Source organism: Diabrotica undecimpunctata, chromosome 3 (assembly GCF_040954645.1).
Source record: "Diabrotica undecimpunctata isolate CICGRU chromosome 3, icDiaUnde3, whole genome shotgun sequence".
In the NCBI taxonomy this organism is placed as follows: Eukaryota; Metazoa; Arthropoda; class Insecta; order Coleoptera; family Chrysomelidae; genus Diabrotica; species Diabrotica undecimpunctata.
The window spans coordinates 146,228,951-146,251,833 of NC_092805.1; positions in this window are offsets into that span (position 1 = coordinate 146,228,951).

The window sequence follows — 22,883 nt, forward strand, 5'->3', positions numbered from 1 at the left end:
TAATTCTGCATGTCCTTACTCGATAAACTTTGCACGTTATGGAACCTGTCTGTTTGCTGCAACAATAATAATAATAAATAAAAACTAGGAAGGGTAACACACAGTCATCAACAAGAAAATAAAAGTCAATAATTCTAAAAAAACGTCGTAATTAAAAAAAAACGTCAGTGGATTTAAAAATCGTATGTGCCGTTTTTGCAAAACAGTCATATTCCAAAAATATTTTGAAAAAATATACTTACATATTCAAAAAACTGGCTCAACTCAAACTGTAACACTACTCCGCACCACGCAAAAGTACTTTCCTCGTTTACAACTTCGAAAAAACTGTCACAACATAAAAAAAGAACAGTATTTTACTTTACTGCAATAATCAGATATAACTAATAATTCACACAAAAACTGTCACAATTCTAAATCTGATTCTTTTCAGGATTAAGCACTACGTGTAGACTGTTATAAAGCCAAAGGTGGCACTTTAGCGGAATGCATGCTGAGCTAACCTGTAAAAACAAAAGTGTCACAGTGCCATCTCGCGGTAAATAGTTCAAATATACGAGTGAAGCTTTTATGGAAGAAAGTACGGCTTATTTCAATACTTGTAGCATGGTCATCTTAATATTGGTGATTTTTGAGTTGTGACACTTATTTTAGCGGAGGTTACTTCTTTTTAAGAAGTCTGTCATCATTTCTAAACTCATCTGGCTTTTTGGTATTTTAATTACATGGTCAAAGCAGCAGCTTATCCAGCAGCCAGACTTATCAAGCAGTCAAAGTATTGAGTCTTCGAAACGAACTCTATTCGTTTATTGCACCAAGATTATCTAGGTGATTTAAATTCCAAATGACAACCATTACAGATTCTAATTGATATGAGAGAAAGAACATAATGTAGACTTATGATAAACATGACAGCGACTGGCATCAGCTATAGACCAAGCAGTGAAGGAAACTACTGGAAAAAAGATGGACTCGCTCAAAACGGAAATAGTTTGACAAACAATGGAAGGAAATGCTGGAAATAAAAACTCTCAAAAGATTGAAAATGCTACAAAACCCTACAGATAAGAACAAAGCAGACTTTTAGAGAACAAGAGCGCAGACAAGACGACTACTCAGAACTAAACAGAGGAGCTATATAGAATAGCAAATATGAGAAATAGACATTAGTAGTGAGAGGAATCAGGTAAAAAAATTCTTTAGCGAAGTGAAGACAGCCAGATCAGGTAAAGAAAAATAAAAAAAAATAAGAACAGAGATCGTTGAACGATGGAAGGAATACTTTCGGAATCTACTATATATTTAAAGTGAGATGGAAAAAGCGGATATTACATTCCATTCTGCAGTAGCAGTGAAGTAAAGAATGCGATAGCATTTCTTAAAGATCACAAAGCGACAGTAAATGTAAATGGAGAATTGATCAAAAAAAGAGGAAACTTTTTACATTAAAAATTGTATGACATTATTCTGAGAGTGAGGCAACGACAGAAAATGCCTAAGCAATGGAATGAAAGCATTATAATACGCATACATAAGAAGGGAGATAAAGAACAATTTCGAAATTAAAGAGGCATATCGCTTATTAACACAGCAAATAGTTCTATTAATTATTGTGCTTAAAAGGCTAAATCCGTATTCGGAAAATATTCTAGGCGAGTACCAATGCCTCTTTCGTGCTGGAAGGTCAACAGTAGATAAAATATTTACGATCCGACAAATTTTAGAAAAAAACTGAGAATTCAACTGAGCTGTAAACCAAATTCTCGTAGATTTTCAGCAAGCGTATGAGTCAATAAAAATAAGTAGACTATAGCTAGCAATGCTAGAGATGGAAATACCAAGAAAATTAGTAAAGCTAACCCAAACGTGCGTGACAGGCTCATATGCATAGGTAGAGATAGGAAACAGAACAAATCGATGGCATTTAGTATAATATCAGGACTTAGACAAGAGACCCCATATTACCGTCGCTAGTTAATTTGGTCTTAGAATATGCAATAGGTAAAATTTGCAAACAGAGGATCAAAACTATTGTTGGCCTTTTCTGATGATATAGATGCAGTCGCTAATTCTACAAGAGACGTGAGAGAGGTGTTTTTTCAACTCGAGAAGAAAACAGGTAGTTTGGGTGTTCGAATAAATGAAGAGAAGACGAAATGCATGCTATTAACCAAAAATCCAAGATTACGAGTTAGGCAGAACATACCTATTAATGATTACAACTTCGAAGTAGTAAAAGAGTTTAAATATTTTGTGACGGTAATCATAGATGGCAATCATATCGAAACGGAGGTCTTAGCAAGGACAGATGCAAGAAATACAGCATTATACTCCCTATTATCATTATTAAGATCTAAGATGCTAAAAACAAAATCTAAATTAGGACTGTACAAGTCAATTATTTGCCCAGTTGTTATATATGGAAGTGAAACATGGACTCTATATCAGCAGGAAATAAATAAGGTGCTGGTATTTGAAAAGAAGGTGCTCAGAATGATATTTGGACCTTAAAGAGATGTATTGACAGGAGAGTGGCGCCGCAATGCTGAATTTGTGACTCTGGTGTTGAAAACATCGTCATATACATAAAAGCTAACCAGATAAGATGGACAGGTCATGTGATAAGATCAGAGAAAGAGAGACTGCCAAATACAGTGTTTTTTGAGAGACCAGACAGTATAAGATCAGCAGGCCGTCCCAGAAAAAGAGGGAAGGATAATGTTAAAGCCGATTTATCTAGGATTGCGCTACAATATTGGGGAATGGAACTGCAAGATCGAAGATGGAGGGCTATAGTGGACACGGCAAAGACTCGCCCCGAGTTGTAAAGCCAGCTAAGAAGAAGAAAAACCAATACCTTTTTTTTGCACTTACTCTTACTTAACTTTTTTGTTAAAGTTAAAACTCTTACAGCGATCTAAAAAGTAGCTATAGTTATCATGTTATCCAAATCGAGAGAACTTCTAATCAAAGTAAAAGGTAGTAGATAGATAGATAAAGATAAGGAAAGTAACATTTTATTAACAGTAAATAATTAGTAATATTTTATTTTAGAAATATCAAAGCAAGGCATATCTACAATTTTTATAAATTATCAATTAGTAGAAAGTGCATGATTTTATTGATTTATATCTTCATTTTTCCTAATAATTAATTATATCTGTATCTCTTATCTTCAAAATCTTCTCACCTTGCATGAGTATTCTGTTTTTTTTTCAGCAGTGTATAACCAGGCCGACCAATTCAAGGATGTTTATATCTACGAAACAATGTCAAGTACTTACACACTGACGAAAGTAATGCAGGTGAAAGTGTAACCAAGTAAATATTATACAATTGAAAATGAAAATGTGATAGTTGGGTTTAACGTGACGCCTATAATAGTCTAGACGTAGAATATGGATAATATTGTTGACAAAATATGAATTATAATGATTGAATATTAATAAAATTTAGGACGGGTTTAGTAATTTTTATTGAAAGTTCTTACAGAATATTATCCTATTAAAATCTACCTTATGGATATACTGGAACGGTATGTGGAAACGTTCGTTCCATACTGTGGAGGATATTTCTTCCTTATAAAACAGTAATTACCTAGGCTCCTTGCTTTCCAAATTTAAAACAGATTTAACATGTATGAGACTTAAGAATGCAAAGAATTGGGTCAAAATTCTAACTACAAAGTACTGAAACATTGAGTGCTGCAATAACTAAAATATGTAAGAATTTGCCTTAAACGATTGCACCGTTACTAGAACTGTGAAAAGGTAGATAGCTACATCTTTAGTGGTTTATGGTAGACACATAAGTAGTGTTGAAAAAATTGTCTAATTTTGTTTTGTCAATAAAACTTTTAGTGATGTCAAAAAATACTATTACATTTTATAAAAAGCTTATTTGTGACTTGATTTTGACAACAAAAAGTTGAATTTTTTTAATTCTCTAGTTGTTTTTACTTTGCTAAGTTTTTGCAAAAGTGTTTTTACCTTGAATATTTAGTTTAATTAATATTTAACGAGACGTTTAAACGTTTACATAGGCAGAATGGGACGTACTGTAGCCGACAAAGTAGCAGATGTCTTTCAATAATTGGTGTATCTAGAAACAATTTCCCTGTAGCGAAACGTCTTTTTAATGAGAGGTACCCCAATTGCCCTATATCGAGGACTTATTTGAAAGAGATTCTTCGGAAGTTTGAAGAAATAGGTAGTATTCAAGCTGCCAAACGATCTGGTCGACTAACAATTAACTAAGACCAATAATGAGGCATATTTCCCCCCTTGATCTTGTTCTCACTCAGATATGTCTAAGTTGTAGCCTGGAAGCTTGCGTTAATAGGAGAGTACGCATTCGGCGAGTCCTGGCTCACACCTGCCCACATAAGGAAGATGTCCTCTGGTGACTTGTTTATTTTCGTAGATATGGCAGGATGGAAAATGGGCTAAGGACGACAACCCCCTGGGAGAATGCACAATGGGTTAATTGTGGCTTAAGTACTGTGGAACTTAACTAGTCCTCGCTACTCTACAGATATATAGTTCCAAAAGTCGTGCTTGATGTCATCGGGTCAGCCAAGTTGCGGGGCATAGCAACTGATGACTCTGAGGGTAGTCTTGCTGGCAATAATATTGATAAACATTATACGATCGAAGACGCTGTTTACTTTACCGATGCTGTCACATAGCTTGCTCTTGACGATAATGCCGACGCCATTTTGGTTCGTTCGTCTGAATCTAATTTTTAATTATATATGTTGGATCATTTCCAGGGGCTCTCTAAATATACAGCCTGCTTTGATGTAACTTAAAACATGTGTTTGTTACTTCATACTGTGTTCTTGAAAAAAGCTATCCATCTCATTTATTGCCTTTTCCCAAACCATATTTCACTACGAGATCTGATCTACTCCCTTTACTGATTTTGTCATTAAAATCATCCACTTTGAATGTGATTTTATTGTATTTTAATCTTTTTAATGTTACGCTAAGCTTATTATACAGAATTTCCACGTTGTTGTCTACTTTTTTTCTATGTAGAAGGGACATATAATTTCACTATATTAATATTAAATAGAGAGGGGCGCCTCTATAAAAGCATTTCTCTGTTGCTTATTGGGATAAAGTTAAGACAAAGAAACATATTTCTTAATTTCCGATGTTATGCAATCATCCATTTTGTTTGAGATTTTATTGTATTGTAAGGTTTTTGATGTTACAGTAAGCTTATTATACAGAATTTCCACGTCGTTGTCTACTTTTTTTCTGTAGAATGAAATAAAATCTGTTATATATCAAATAGAGCGGGGCGTCCCTATAATAGCATTTCTCTGTCGCTTATTGTGACAAAGTTGAGACAAACAAACATATTTCTCGATTTCCGATGTTACGAAAATTCCTATTTCATTTCTATGCTGTGCGTAGCGGCTATCGCTTCCGGAATAATGCAATATACATACTATATTTGTTTCTGCGTGTTAATGAGCCAATCGTGATTGAAAATTTTAAGCGTGTACTTTCCTTAAAAAGATTTTCACAATTTACGAAAGAATAAAGGCTTCTAACATTTCATATGCTTATCTTTAAAGTGGATTTCACTATTTTGAGATGATGGATTATTAACACCCTTTATCCACCAAGGTCTGCCCGCCACTAGGTACCCTGATTTTTATTTTGCTCGTTATAGTAATATCCTGAGAAATAGCTAACAGTGTACTATAACTAAAAACCGCGCTGCTGCGGATGTAGAGTTACTCGCTAAACTCTACTCTACTAAATTAAATTTCTTTAGTAATATATTTATTTATTTGTTTACCTTATAATAATTCATTAATACATTAGTAATAGTATCAAGTATCGTTAATTACGTGGATTAGAAATCATTACATATGTTGCCATGGAAAATTACCAGAATTATTTAAATAAATTTTAAAACTTTTCCTCACATATTTTGCTTCGGCACTGTGATGCCGATTGTGGCTGCTTGAAACATCTAATAAACTGTGATTCTGTGTTCACATTCCCGGGGTAACGAAACCAGTAGATGTATCTTCAACGTCAAATACGTCACTAGGTGTATATGAATTCGCCAAACTTTGTGAATGTTATCAACTTTGAAATTGATACATGTGTGTTTTATTATTCGTCTAGCTCTACACAAACTGTAGTTGAATATTCTTTTCTGATAGTCCAGCTCTCTTTCATTATACGGTTTTAAAAAATCGTGTCGCATTGCGAATGCTTCGTCTCCTGCAAATACATAATTCAATGGTGTTTCACCGGGTACAACTATCTCTGACAAATTAAGTTCATTTGCTGCCAAATACTTCATTAATTTGTTGTTTTCAATTTTCAATGACTTCTCCATCAAATACTCGACCTTTGGTACCAACATCACAATATATGAACTCATAATTAGCATTCGCAAGTCCCATTAGAACTATGCTAAAGATTTTCTTATAATTAAAATAATGATCCACTTCTTGGGAGAACTGTAATTTGCACATGTTTCCCGTCCACAGTTCCTAAACAATGTGGGAAATTCCTATTTTTTAGAATTCTGGGACACCTGAACTTCAATCCGAAGTAGATAATGAGTCTCAACCAGCCACCCCACATTCAGTTATATCTGAATCACTTACACCTCGGCCAACCGCCGCCGCAGCGCTACGGTCGGCGTTCCGCTCATGAGCGCTGGTTACCTACATCTCTTGTCTTCGCACTGACGCCATTACAGTCTGATTCTTCATTGTATGCTTGTTTACTCCAGTGTTTAAGATGCCTCCAACAATCGTGAGTCACGCTGATTGTGAACTACGGGCTGTTATACGATTTCTTAGTGCTAAAGGCGTAAAACCAATCGATATTCATCGTGAGATCGTTGAAGTTTACGGACAAAACATTATGAGTGATTGAATGATAAGGAAATGGGTGAGAGCATTTAAAGATGGCCGCACAAATGTGCATGATGAAGAACGGAGTGGGCGTCCTTCAGTCATTAATGAAAATTTGGTGCAGAAAGTGGACGAAACGATGAGAGAAAACAGACGCTTTACAATTTCATCATTGTCCGACTGCTTTCCTCAGTATTCTCGTAGTGTTTTGTATTGCATTGTTACCGAGAACTTGAATTACCGGAAATTGTGTTCACGTTGGGTTCCAAAAATGTTGACGGATTTGCACAAAACCCAACGTTTAGGCAGTGCATTGACTTTCCTTGAGCGGTACCGCAGTGCAGGTGAAGATTTTTTAGACCAAATTGTTACTAGTGAAGAAACGTGGGTGGCCTACGTCACACCAGAATCGAAACAACAATCCATGGAATGGCGACATTCATCATCACCCAAAAGAGTGAAGTTTAAGCAAACAATTTCTGCCCGGAAAATCATGTGCACAGTTTTTTGGGACAGAAAAGGAGTATTGCTAGTGGAGTTTCTGCGTCGTAATGAGACAATCAATGCAGCGTCTTATTGTGAGACATTGAAAAATCTGCGTCGTGCAATCCAGAACAAAAGACGTGGCAAGTTGAGTAAGGGTATCGTTTTGCTGCATGACAATGCCCGTCCACATGTGGCTAATCAGACCAAAGATCTCATCAAATCATTTAAATGGGAAACTCTAGATCATCCTCCATACAGCCCTGATCTGGCGCCCAGCGACTACCATTTGTTCCAGCACTTGAAGAAACACCTGGGCGGTCAGCGTCTTCAAGACGATAACGAAGTCAAAACATTTGTGATGCAGTGGTTAACAAGTCAGGCTGCAGAATTTTATCAGGAGGGTATTCAAAAACTGGTGCTACGTTATGACAAGTGCCTCAATATTCACGGAAATTATGTAGAAAAGTAGATTAAGGTACAGGCTTTCATGTAAAAATAAAATTATTGCCATATCTTTGCACGTCTTTTTTTAATTCCAAAACGGTACTTACTTAAAAAACACGCCTCGTAGATTTTACTTACTCTTAAATATTCTTTCCTTAATACACTGTAAATGGCAGCACACGTTTACACACGAAATACACGTAGAAAACTTGAGATCTTCATATGTTCTCTCCGTCGCTTAAAACCTAAAAAAGTTGCAGATAATCGATCATGTGATGTAATTGACCTCTTCATAACAGTATCATTCTTTTTTATTAATGGTGTAACTAAATCTAATAAATGTCGATAAGTTGCCTCATCCATGCGCAGGTTTTTACGAAAATCGTCTGGTGCATTTGTTAATTCTTTTTTTTAATTAATATGAGAATAAGTGGCTCTTTTTTTAATCCAACTCTTCTGCGATCTTCTGGGTTTTTAGTCTTTTACCACTTTTACCTTTTTAATTAAACAAACAACAGCTAATGCTGATAAAAATTCGTCTTCGTTGTCCATCGTTGCTTGTACTTGTAGTGTAGACAGTTTAATTTGCACAAATTGGCATGCACAAACCAATATGAGCATGTAAACGTAGCTTAAAAGATGTAATTTAGCGAAACAAAAACACTAATATTACCTAGAAGACAGAAACGAGACCTATTAAGACATATTATGCAGACTCTAGAGGAGAAACATCATAACGAAAATGCATCTGGAAACAATAAAAATAACAATCCTTTCTAAAAGAGCGTGAAAGATATTATTGTAAAGAAAAAGAATCGAAAGCATTAGACATATACGAAGATATAAATAAATGAGTATTCAAACAAAAAAGAGTATAATGAGCAAAATAACATAATAGAATAGGGGAGAGTGTTGAGAATTACTCGAGATAAAACAAGAGTAAGATATCGTAATCTGTTTAAAATTAAAAAGAGAGAAAACAAACTAAAAAAACTAAATACGAAAACAGTATTTCAGCGGTGGTTTTGAAGATACTTTATTTATCGGCGGTTTTTTAAATACGTGAGAGAAGAAACATGTTTAGAGATAGCCATAACATTTTTTTGATTAGTTTTACACTATAGATTAGGTGTATTGTAATTTTCAAGAAAACCATTGGCGTGAACGAACTACTCGTATACTAATTTGCGTGAACGGTCAGATGTGGAAATTAATGAATATTATTATACATAAATTATTAATCACTAGAAGCAAAGAAACACAAGAAAATCGCTTGAATACGGTAAGTTTATAATTAATGATTTTTTGCATATAATTACTTTTACAGGAAGAAACACAGATTGCAAAGTTATAAACTTTCGAATTCTTTATAAGCGTATGAAGATGTACAGCTTATATCTCACTTGCTATAACAGTGATGTAATTTTATATACAAATAATATAACCGCATAGAATAAGATTTTATATTTTTAACGGATTCAGCATGCTTTTGAGGCAACCAAAATCGTACACAGCAGCTTGAGAGCAGTTAATTTGCATCTATGTGATTACATAACAATGTTCTTTGGACATTTTTTTAAAAACACTGGAATGATAGTTGATATAAACTGCTCGTCCAAAGTAATAGGTATTTTTAAAAAGTGTTAATTAAATTTCAGATTAATGAAATGATTATTTCTTGTAAAATCAATTAATATTAATGTCTCAGTGCAGTGTTTAGGGTAGCTGGTAGATACTCTTTTACGTTCCCGGTAGAAGATAGATCTACTTCAAAGATGCGACCCTGCACACGTGAGTCATAATTATCTCCCAATCTCCTGGTACCTAGGAGAAATTATGTCCTAGACCCATTCTTCCAACTAAATACCAAAGTTTCCCTTCCACCATCCTCCTTTCCCTCAACATCAGTATCAAGAGAGAGCATAACGGAAATTTTCCTGGATCAGTCTATTATTAGATACTAGAAATTTATCTATCTAAATATAACTATCCATAGTTATATTTTGCCCTATTCTATCTTACCTGCTGTGCAGTTGCTTCATTGATCTTTAGTCCTACCTTTTTTGCTTCCTTTTCCATTTTTAAAAATTATTTCCTGTATTTTGAAGGTGTTATTTCCTATAATATCGATTTCGTCGGCTTTCGCCAAAATAATTTGGGGCTCCTGGTCAGGAAACACTTGTAAAGATGTTTTTTTTTAGAGGTATAGAAATGTAAGTTGGCAACACTTTTTTTGGCAACTGTCGGCCATTTTAACAGCTGTCAAGTGATTTATGTTAAGTTGATTTATCATTTCAGCATGAATAGCTGAATAACGCTTCGAAATTGTACAAATTTATTCTGAAAATTGTGGTTTTATTCGAAATACGAATCGCGCACTACGTCCATTTTATGGTCAACATAATAGTCCATCAGAGCAAGTAATTCGATTAACCATGGAACGTTTTACATTACGTTTACTCCTAATTGATAATATGCATCCACAGACACGTCGTAGAGTGCGTACAGAAAAAGTTTTTGCTGTTGTAGAGCGTAGCATACAGGAAGACACGAATCAGTCTATCTGCAACCGTGCACAGCAGCTGGATACGTGTCCATCCACTTTATTGAAAATTTTACGAAAGAATCTTGCTTTGCGTGCTTACAAAATCCAACTCATGCAAAAATTGAAAATACATCATCACCTAGCAAGGCGGTGAGTGGCTCCAAAACGAGATTGCCGTTGATTCCGATTTTCATAAGCGAATTTTGTTTAGCAATGAAGCTCACTTTTGGTTGAATGGCTACGTCAATAAACAAAACTGCCCTATTTGGAGTTCAGATAATCCTCAAATGTATGCTGAGCAACCATTACATCCAGAAAAACTAACTGTTTGGTGTGCTTTATGGTCTGGTGGAATCATTGGACCCTTCTTCTTCTACTTCTTGATGATCTTTCGATCTGTATAATTCTGAAGCTGCCTCTAGTTAATTCAGTCAGCGTAAGAGGATGTGGTACAATCATGTAAGACAAATGGATGAGAATAGACTCCCAGAAATTGATCTAGAAAACAACCCGCCCGGTTCAAGGCCTCCCGGAAGACCAACTAAAAGATGAGGGGATAGTTGGCAATCTACCTCCCAGGAAATTAACCAGAGGCAGGCTTCAGAATTAAACAGATCGAAAGATCTCCAAGAGGTAGAAGAAGAAGATATTATTTATATAGATAAGGAAAAGAAGAGGATCCAATACTGAACTTTGTGGTACTCCATATAAAATGCTTTTGTGACTAGAGTCAGTATCATTTGCTCTACTAGTTGTTTCCTATTCCTCAAGTAAGATTGGAACCAATTCAAAGAAATACCTCGAATTCCGTAGAAATTTTGTTTTTTTTTTTTATTAAAATGTCATAATTTACACAATCAAAAGCTTTGGCATAGTCACAAAAAACAGTGGTAGTATAAAGATTATTGTTTAGTGGTTGATAGACCTCATGCAGTACAGAAAACATAGCATCGCTGGTATATTTATTAGATAAAAAGGAAGAGAACATTCGCCGCGTTATTGCCGATATACGGCGACAAATATTGAAAAAAGTGATCAAAACTTGGACCTTCAGATTAAACTACGTCAGAGTCAGCAATGGCGGTCATATGTCAGAATTATAATGCCAAAAGATTATTTTTTGAATAAAGTCAGTTTCATGTCAATTGATAAAAATCATCTTTGTTTTATTCCATTTCAAAATTCTATATCTCTAAAAAACACCATTTATGTCAGCTTCTTTGATGACCATATCTAACACTATGTTGGAGAGTAATGGCACTAGCCCATCGCCTTGTTTTAAGCCAGTGGGAATAGAGAATGTGTCTAAGTGTTAAATGCATATGGTTAAAATTATTGTCGTACATATATACTGATATTTTTGGAATTAAAAAAAATTACTTCTATTTGAAATAAAAATCTTTAAATTTTTTTAAGGAAATTTTTTTTTTAGTATTAGCAAGATCATTAACTTTTTTAGAATTTTTAAGTAACTGATTAAAGTTTGATATTTTTACGCAGAACAGTAATTAATAAAACCGATAGATAGTTATGGTCCTGAACAGCTTGCAATTTAATTTTCCATTGGCTACTTTTTTAAGTTATTTCGCAAACATTTTATTATTTAATTGTTTAAGTCAACGGGAGATTTTGAGTGTGTTTTATTCTATCATGCTTGTTTTATTGCCATGATTGGAAATACACTAATGCTATCACTAGATTTTTGATAGAGATACTTCAGTTAAAATTGTAATCAAATGAACTATACTCCAATTAAGTCATCCCAGAAACGCATCTCAAAAATATTGACCATTTCATTTCAAAGTCCTCTAATTTAAGGTGTATAATTAATTATATATCTGAATTGTCATTATGAATAAGTTAGACAAAATTAGACTTTTAGAAGTATATCTTTTTCTATGTCCAAGTAACTATGTATTTCCGAAGTGGAAATTAAAACATCAAATATAACGTATTTGAAAATAAAATTGTGGTTTATTCCCACTAAATTTTTTAGATTATTATAGCAACACCACAAGAAAATGTGTCCATTTATGCTAATTTTCAAAGTTCGTTAATAATGAATGATCTGAATTTATTTACACTAGCGTAACAATAATCGTATTTTTTGTCAGAAACTCTTAAATACAACTTCTGATCGAAGATAAAAAAATGATAATGAAAATTATGAGTACCGCTCTTAAGAATCTTATTTGAATAACTCTTTAAGTTATTTACTAACGGTAGTAAATATAAAAAATAAACGCTACCAAAATTTAAACGGCTGTAAAATTGCGAACGCAATACATACTTGATTCGGTTAATTTGTTATTATTAGTTATATTAAGACTGCTCTATTATTAGAACCGTCGTAAAATGGTTCTCAAAACTGAGGAGAAAGTGTTTATGGTAGAGCATTATTTCCCCTCATACAGAAATGGACGGAATAATGATCCAAGTTTGAAGTAAGTGTCTGAAAAATATCGACAAGTGTTTAACAAGGTGCACCTTTGCACTTTTAATATTAACAATTGTTGGTAAGAGTTTAATGTTAACAATTGTTGAGAAACTTCGTAACACTGGTAGTGTGTTGTGTCAGTGCAAGGGCACTTCCGGTTTTCTAAAAACAGTTCTTACCAACAATATTCAAGGGCGCGTTTTGGATCAGATCCTACACTTTCCAAAACGAAGACTTCAACTTACTGCGTGTAAACTAAATACTAGTGAAATATCCACACGTCGACTGATCACATCTCTTGGTAACCTGAGTAAATGAGTTACCATTTGGTAGACTGTGGCTAAGCATTAGATTATTGGTCTTTATTTTGTTAAAGATAAGACAAAGCTTCCAGTTACTGTTACTGTACAGAGATAACATTAGTACGTCTTTCGTTAGAGAATTACCAAATTTTTGTAGCGCACAAAGTCTGCAGGTTCACAGGCAATGGTTTCAACAAGATCCGCAACGAGCCATACAGCTATACGCTCCCTAGCTTACTTCATAAACATTTTGAAAACAGAAGAACTTCTCGTGGAATAGACTTTAGTACCCAGCTCACTTACCTGTTTTAACAACACCTGATGCATACATACATTTGGAGCATGCTGATGGAATCAATATTTAAGTCAGAAGTTCCGCCAGCAGATATTAGAGAACTACTACAAAAATTAAATTGTTTTTTAACTGCCACAACCAATCTTTATAAATATATTGGATAACTTGCAAAACCGTTATAATAATAATAATAATAGCGTTTATTGTCCAACAGAATCCATTTATAGGACAAAATACAATACTAAAGTTAAATGATATATGTTAATAATTCATAAGTACTAACTAAATAACACATTTTTCGAGTATTTTACCTTAACATAAAGAAACTACTCAATCACCTAGGTAGATCTCAGCCATCCTAGTAAGCTGCTTTAAACTGCAGTGAAATATATCGCAGTAAGCACTTAAGGAATTATAATAGTTGCACATGAGAAATAGAGGAGAATTTAACATAAGATTAGTTCTAGCTTGTGTATTTCTGAACGTAATCGAATTTCTCACTGGATAAGATGGAACGTTAAAATTTATTTGTCGAAGAATATCAGGGCAGTCAATGAGATTATGTAGTAGCTTGTACAGGAATATAAGGGAGGCATTAATTCGTCTAGATTCTAATGATACTACGTCTAAACCGCTACACAACTCACTATTGCTGATGCCCCTCTTGGGATATATGCCGTTAATTTTGAAAGACAAAAATTTTAAAAATTTACGCTGCACCTGCTCTATTATGATGGTGTTATGATGGTTGTTTGTGCTGCAATGGTGCACATGGTGGCGCAAGCAAAAGATTTTTACTTTTTAATTCTATAAAACTCTTCTTCTTGTGCCCTGCTCGGTTATCGTGCGTTGACTATCAAATTGGCTATACTAATTTTGTTGACGGCAGCTCGGAAAAGGGGTGCAGGGGATATATTAAACTATTCTCTCGGGTTTTTAAGTCATGACGTTTATCTTTGAGCTGCCTCGCTTCTTCCATCTATCTTGCCTTGTATTATTAAATGAAGTATATTATATTTTTCTGAGTGACGCATAATATGGCCAAAATATTCCAGTTTGCGATTTTTGACTGTTCTGACCACTTCCGTAACTTTTCCCATTCGCTGCAAAACAACCTCATTACGAACTCTATCTACCCAGCTTATTCGCAGAATTATTCAATACACCCAGATTTCAAAAGCTCTAAGTTTTCTTAGAAGTATATCTGTTAAAGTCCTACCTTTGACACCATATAAAAGAATAGAGAGCACATAACATCTTATTTAGTTCCTTAGCCATAATGATATTCTTGGGAAAAATAGTGTAGCAGTCATTCCCTTGGCTTTCCACACCACTGTGTACACGCTGTTTAGGTGGTTGCTAGCTCACCGTGTACTTTTATGTACTGAAAGTTCTGGTCTACATGACTTTCGCTTAATACAAATTCTGAAAAACCAGTTGCCGACTTATACAAGTCCTAAAACCAGGGGGCTGCCAATTCCACCCTCTGAACCGTTATGAAGACTTTCTTTTTCGCCAAGGATGCCGTTGTGGACTTTATCCTTAACCCTGAACAAAGAACCCTTAGCACGTACTAGTTTCCCGGGTCAGAAAACACCTGCAATCTGCGGACGGCAGGGATTGATTCACTTCCTCTGATAGGACTACAAAAAAGGAATTTAAAACTCTTTATTAAAACTTTTGCAGACTGACTAAATTTAAACAATAGAAATAATTCTATATTTAATAGGAAACTGTTATTAATAAACCAAACCTACTATTTAAGTTAAAAATTATGTAGATATAGAAAAACGGATGAGTAATGATTTTGATAAAATTTTATTTCAATACAAGTTTTACTTTTTGCATCACACGTAAAAATATTAATTACATTTATACATCAAATATACTTTTAAGAGTCTCAGAAGCCCTTATACAAATTAAAAAACCACAAAGCACCAAGTGGTGATGAGGTGCCATCGGAATTTCCAAAGTATAGGAGCACTACATTACCAAATATATAAGCTAATAATGGTAATACGGCAAGAAGAAAAAATTCCAATAAATTCGAAGGAAAACATTATAGTGCCCATCCACAAAACAGGAAAAAAAACGAAATGTGTTAACTACAGAGGAATATCATTAATTGACAGCGAATGCAAAATCCTCTGAAATATCCTTCTTAACAGATTAGCCCTTAATGCTGAAAATAGTTTTTGAGAGAATACTAGGATAGTTTTGGGGTAAAAAGATCAACAATCGATTAATTGTTTATAGTGAGACAGTTTCTAGAGAAAGGACGAGAATTTAACAGATTGATGCATAACCTCTCTATAGACTTTCGGCAAACATATGATAGCGTAAAGAGAATTAATATATGAAGTGCGGTGGCGGAGCTTTAATACCCAAGAAAGGGTATTAATACCTACTTTCAGATGATTAAAGTGGAGGATAGAGATCTAAAGTACGAGTAAACAATAGACTATTATCCAGTTTTGAAATAAACGGTGGACTGAAGCAAGGTAATGGCCTATCACCAATACTTTTTAATTTCGTATTATAAAAGACAGTGAGAACAGCCAATAAAAACCAAACAGCTAATAAGATAGAATTGGGCAAAATATCACCGTCAATAACTAACTTCGAAAGGGTCAAACGTTTCAAATATATAGGAGCAGTAATTACTGCAGAGAATGATACCACCGAAGAAATAAAAAGCAGAATTTAGGCTGCAAACCTTAGAATCTCTAGGTCTTCTTCCAGATCATCAATCCATCTCCTTCGTGGTCGTCCTCTACTTCTTGTGCCCTTTGGTTTTGAAAATATTAATCTCTTCGTATATTCGCGATCTGACATCCTAGCAATGTATCCAGCCCATCTAAATCTTCACCCCTTAAAGAATTTCACAATATCTGGATCGGTGTATAACTGATATAGTTCAAAGATGGATCTTCGACGCTGGACGTTCTGGAGATCGTGAACAGTTCTGTTTGCTACTGCTATGCGTCTTTTCATTTCATCGCTTGTCGTGTTTGTTGCGTTTACAAGCGATCCAAGATATGTGAATTCTTTGACTTGCTCAAAAGTATGGTTGTTAATTTAAATTCTCTGTTAGATATTTCGGGGCTTTTTAGAAACCAACATATATTTAGTTTTTTTCTCGTTTACCACAAATCCTAATTCACTTGCCGCGTCCGCAAGCCTTGTAAAACACTGCACCATGTCTCTTATCTATGCACTTCTAGCTACCTGAGTTTTAACCTTGTTTTACCTAACCTAACCTGATACTTCTGCCCACTAGTTCCATTAATTCTAATATTTAATTGTCTGATCGCCTTTTTCAAGGCAATATTAAAGAGAAGACGCGACAGCGCATCTCCCTGTCTTAGACCATTAATATTATCAAAGAACGTAGTTTTCTTTCTCAATTCTAACGCATGAGCTTACGTTTTGCATTATTACTTGGGTCAACTTAACTAACTTAGGTGGGATCCCAAAGTCTATATTGCATTATATAATGCAGTTTTTTTCACACTGTCATAGGCTGTTTTGAAGTCGACGAAGAGATGGTGTATCTATGTTATATTCTAAGAATCTGCCTACGTGCTTGAATTTGATGTGTAATTGACTTTCCAGTAATAAATCCGCATTTATATTGATAAATAATATCCTTTGTAAAATATATGTCTTTCAAACAATACATTGCCGATAATTTTATACGCACATGCTAACAGAGTAATGCCTCTATAGTTCTTACACTCCAGTTGATCACCCTTTTTATTCAACGGGCAGAACCACTTAGCGGACATAGCCTTTAACCACTCTTCTGGTATCAATTCATTCTGCCATATAAGTACTATTAGTTTATGGATTGCTGCAAAAAGTTGATCACCACATTTTTTATATATTTACGAACAGATTTTATCGATTCCTGGGGCTTTATTGTTTTTGAGTTTTAGGATGGCATTTGACACTTCTTCTCTTGTTGGGTCTTCACTGTGTAGTTGACGTTGTAGATTTTGTTGATTGTCTATGTTGTAACCTCCTTCAATATCATTTATATTTAGATGTTCGCTGAAATGTTGCGCCCATCTGTTGAGAACTAAGTTTTTATCATGTAGAATTTCACCGTTAGTATCTTTATAAATTTTTATTAGTGGTTTAAATTCTCGACGGCTATTATTTAAGGATTTGTAGTATTTCCTCGTTTCATTTTTATCGAATAAACTTTGTATCTCATTAAGAGTGTTCTGTTTATATTCCCTCTTCTTACGCCGATGGATACGTTTTTCCTTTATCAAGGATATCAAAAATCACAATCTAGAAATTCATTGTCAGACCTATAGTAGCATGTGAATGCGAACCATGAAACGAGACTAAAGCTTATGAAGAAAAATTAAGACGTTTTGAAAGAAAAATACTTTATAGTGATAATGATATTGTCCAAAAGATTAAATCTTAGAGACTAGGATGGGCAGAGCACGTACAAAGACTTGTAAATAAATAAATAAAAGAAGTATAAAAAACTTATAAACGTATAAATCTGGTTTGGGAGAAGCTTCCTATAGGAAAACACCGATTGGGCCCAGAATGCGATGGAGATATAACATTTAATGGGATCTTCAAAAAATGAATATTTCATTGGACAACAGATTTATAGAAGACCGAGATTTCTGGAAAAACGTTGCATAGTCAGCAAAGACCCACACAGAGTTGTAGCGCTATATGATGATGATGATAATCAACAATATATTAAGACAATTGCCGATGATTCCAGTTTTTTTTGCGACAAGTCAGCCCACCATGATATTTTTATTCTTCCTATTAAAAAATAAATTTTATAATATAATATGATAACTTTTAAAAACGGACTCCAGTAAAATTGTACTAAAAAACCATCATTAAAAACATTGGTTGTCATGATATAACGATATTTTTTAGCAATTGTGTAAATGGTAAGTACCGTGAATATGTTTGGGGATCGTTAAACTAAGCATCGACAGGATAGATATATCGTAGAATTAGCTCATCGAAATGTGCATAAAACTGCATATACGCGCAAATATTAACACGTGTTAGGGAAACTTCAAAACTATAGAAGTACGTTTTCACGCTCATGAAATTTGCACAAATTGACTTTTGGATTGAAATCTGGATGGTTAGATAATTTGCATGTGGTTGACGCAAATGCATGAACGTGTAACTGACACACCAATTCCATACATGCGTAGTGGGTGAACAATAGTAAACGGAATTGTTGTTCTGACGTGCACATGGCTTTAATTTTCGGATTTTTGGTCACTAATAAATTGTGCAGAGAACTGTCTTCATAGATAGGCTGTGTTGTACGTTATTTTATGTTTTTTGTTTGTAATAATCAGTTACAGTTACAGTTACAGTTACAGTTACAGTTACAGGTTCAGTTTATTGAGCTTTATGAATATTTTCCTTGTCTTTGGAAGGATAAATCCAAACAATACAGCGATAGAAACGCTAAGTCTCAGACGTATGATATTCTGGTTGAAAAAATGCGCACAGTTGAAGAGAGTGGAAATAGAGAAACTGTGATAAAGAAATTAAATCCCTGGAGAACTACATACAGAAAAGAACTAAAAAATGTTCTCGCTTCTGAGAAGTCCGGTGCAGGTGCCGACGATGTATATGTACCAAATTTGTGTTGTACGTACTTTGATTTAATGAATTTTTTACGGGACCAGGAAACTGCAAGAACTTCTTCTTCTTTCAGTGCCTATTCGTTCCGAATATTGGCAATCATTCTGGCTATAATTATTTTATTGACTGATGCTTTAAATAGATTCGTTGTTGTTGTGGAGAACCATTTCCTCAGGTTCTTCAACCATGATATTGTCCTTCTCCCAATTCCTCGCTTTCCGAATACTTTACCCTGTAGGATTACCTTCAGTAATCTGTATTTAGTGCTGTTTCTCATTATATGTCCGAGATATTCCAACTTTCTCCTTTTAATGGTATACATCACCTCTCTTTCTTTGCTCACTCTTCGTAATACGGTCTCGTTGGTTATCTTGTCTGTCCATGATATCCTTAGAATTCGCCTGTATAGCCACATCTCGAAGGCTTCAAGTTTTTTCTCCATTGCTTCAGTTAGTGTCCAGGATTCAACTCCGTAATACAATATTGAGAAGATATAACATCGCAAGAACTACTACTGTGTAAAATATGGACGAGAACAACGAATCGCAGGTAAATTAAATTTCTTTAGGAATATATTTATTTATTTGTTTAACTTATAATATTTCATTAATATATTAGTAATAGTCTCGTTAATTACGTGGGCTAGAAATCATTTTATGTTGCCATGGAACATTACCAGAATTATTAAAATCAATTTCAAAACTTTTCCTCACATATTTTGCTTCGGTACTGTGATGGCGATTGTTTCTGCTTGAAAGATCTAAAAAAACTGTGATTCTGTGTTCGCAACCCCGGGGTAACGACACCAGTAGATGTATCTTCATAAAGCAATCAATAAATGTCGATAAGTTGCCTCATCTATGCGCAGATAATTACGAAAATCGTCTGGTGCATTTGTTAATTCTTTTATTAAATTAATAGGAGAGTCAGTGGTTCTTTTTTCAATCTTGGTTTTTTGTCTTTTACCACTTTTAACTTTTCAATTAATTAAACAGAAGCTAATGCTGATAAAAATTCATCTTTGTTGTCCATTGTTGCTCAATGACAATATGAACTGTACTTGTAGTATAGAAAAATTTGTGCACGAGACTTGACCCTGAAAATCGATGAAATCGTTTAGTTTAATTTGCACAAAATGGCATGCACAAACCAATTTGCACAAATTGGATAAGCGTAAAAACGTACCTTAAGATATATATTACATGATACTAACCTGCATAACATACGTCTCCTGTTAAGTGGTGGAAATCGTGGACTTAAGGTTGGCACAACATGTTTGTCGAGTCTTACAAGAGTGGTGTTCTATGTTATCTAACGATCGAGTTAGATTTTATCTGTACCCTAATTCAAAAAGAGTCCGAGTTTGGAGAAGAATCGTAGACTTAAGATAATTTTTAGCATCGAACTCTCCCTCTTTTTCCAGAACGTAACTTGAATCAGCCGATCGGGATACAGCATTAACGACCACTTACTAGTGATAAAGAACCTGATAGAAAAGTCTGCAGAATACAACAACCCATTGGTACTGGTATTTGTCGAGTACGAGAAAGCATTCGATACCATAAGCCATCAGAAAACGTTAAAAGCATTGAGACAATTACAAACAGACCATCGCTACACTAACATAATCAAATATATCTACCAAAATGCCACAGCTAGCGTAAGACTATCTGAACAAGAAACAAATATATTCTGTATACAGCGAGGAGTATGGCAAGGAGAAACCGTCACTCCAAAGCTATTCACGACGCTTTTAGAACATACTTGTAAGAGGACACATCTAAATGAGCTCATCTAAAGGTGCGGTACATGCCCGTGCGTATTTTAACAGACAAGTTTATGTCAGAAATTGTTCATTCGCTGACACAAGAAGTTGTCTGTAGTATTGTCAAATTTGTTTTGCAGCTTGTTGCTAAAAAATAGAATGCACAAACAAAGCTCTTTTTAATTTTTTAAATTTGTATCAAAATAAACCGAGTTTATGGAATTCTACGGCACCAGAGCAAAATAACCGGAACGATATATACGATACATGCAACCGAATAAAAAATCAATTGAAGAATAGTACTATTTCAATTAAAAAAGAAGAGAGACAATTTAATGTCGACATACAAAGGGCAAAAAACAAAAGTAGAGACCTACACAGACTATCACGGATCGTAGAAAGAGCTCTGTCTGTGGTGCATTGCCGTCCGTGCTCATCGGCTGTGCGAGATGATCTGTAAAATCGCCGATCGTGGGAAGCCGCTATAAGAAGGCACATCTAAACGAGTATGGTATCAACATAAATGGAGAGAAACTCAGTCATTTGAGATTTGCAGATGACATCCTCCTTATAAGAGATCGTATGGATCTCTTATAAGGACGGACTAAAGATTAATATGAACAAGACGCAAATAATGACTAATCTGGTGCTAAATCGAAATATTGCTGTTGATGGAAGGGATATTGTGGAGACTACATCGTATAAGTACTTAAGACATAAAATTCGATTGAGCAGAGATAACCACACATGTGAGCTGCCACGTCGCATAGGATTAGCCTGGGCAGCGTTTGGTAAATTAAACTATGTAAAAGGTAAAAGAAATAATAAATTAGACTTACTCACAATCAATTTAATTTAACTAATCAGACGACCGGTTTCGCTTTCTACAATATGCAAAGCATCTTCAGGTCACGACACAAAGTTAAATAAATGATGCCGGTACTCTATTAATTGATGGTTGAAAGAACATGGTTCAAACTATCTTGTATTGTTGATTGGAGAACTCAAGTCAACTATTGTAATTGTTTAACAGTAAGCGGGGAAGTTCTTGAGGAGACAGATTTTATCCAATGAAGTAGAGATAGGTAAATGTAATTGTTTGTTTGATGAAAGTAATGTTCTATACCATTAAGTTCTTTAAAGTTATTTATATTTATTCTGGAGATATATTTATGAAATGTGTTTTATTTATTGAGATTTTTATTTTTGTTTTGGAAGGTGACAGTTGTGAGACAATGAATAAGAACAGATGTACAAATTGTGTGGGTATGCAATTATATCAGCTTGTAATTATCAAATTTCTTTGATAAAGTTATGTTGCAATATATGGCAAATGGTTGTAAAGTCCAATATATAAAGTTAAATATTAAAATTGAGACACTTTAAGACACACAGAAAACACACAGAAAACACTTAAAAAACGGGGGGACGAAACAGACATTACATTTAAAAAGGGGAGGATTTTAAAAGAACTACATCTCTTACTTGGAGACAATGAACTCATAACTTTGTATCGTGACCTGAAGATGCTTTGCATATTATAGAAAGCGAAACCGGTCGTCTAATTAGTTAAATTAAATCGATTGTGAGTAAGTCTAATTTATTATTTCTTTTACCTTTTGAAATGGACTCACACAAGCAACACATTCATGATTTTAAACTATGTAATTAAATTGGATCTACCCATATGCCTCGGAAGGAAAATCTTTGACCAATGTGTGTTACCTGTACTCAATTATGGAGCGGAAACATTAACACTCACAAAAAAGGTAGTAAATAAGATTCGCGTGACTCTTGTGCAAGCTGCACAAGACAGAGACATATGGAAAGAGCTGAGAGACACCTTTGTCCAGCAGTGGATGCATACAGTTTGATAATAATGATGATGATGATGAACTCGAATCCGTATAAATTGATTAATCAGAATTAGCCGTATCTAAGAATCTTTCATGAAAAATAATGCAAGCACACATACAACCAGAGATTGGTTTGACAATGAGGTCACTGACAACGAGAACACTGAGTCGTAGCCAGCACACCAGCACAACCTTCAGTTTTCATCAAG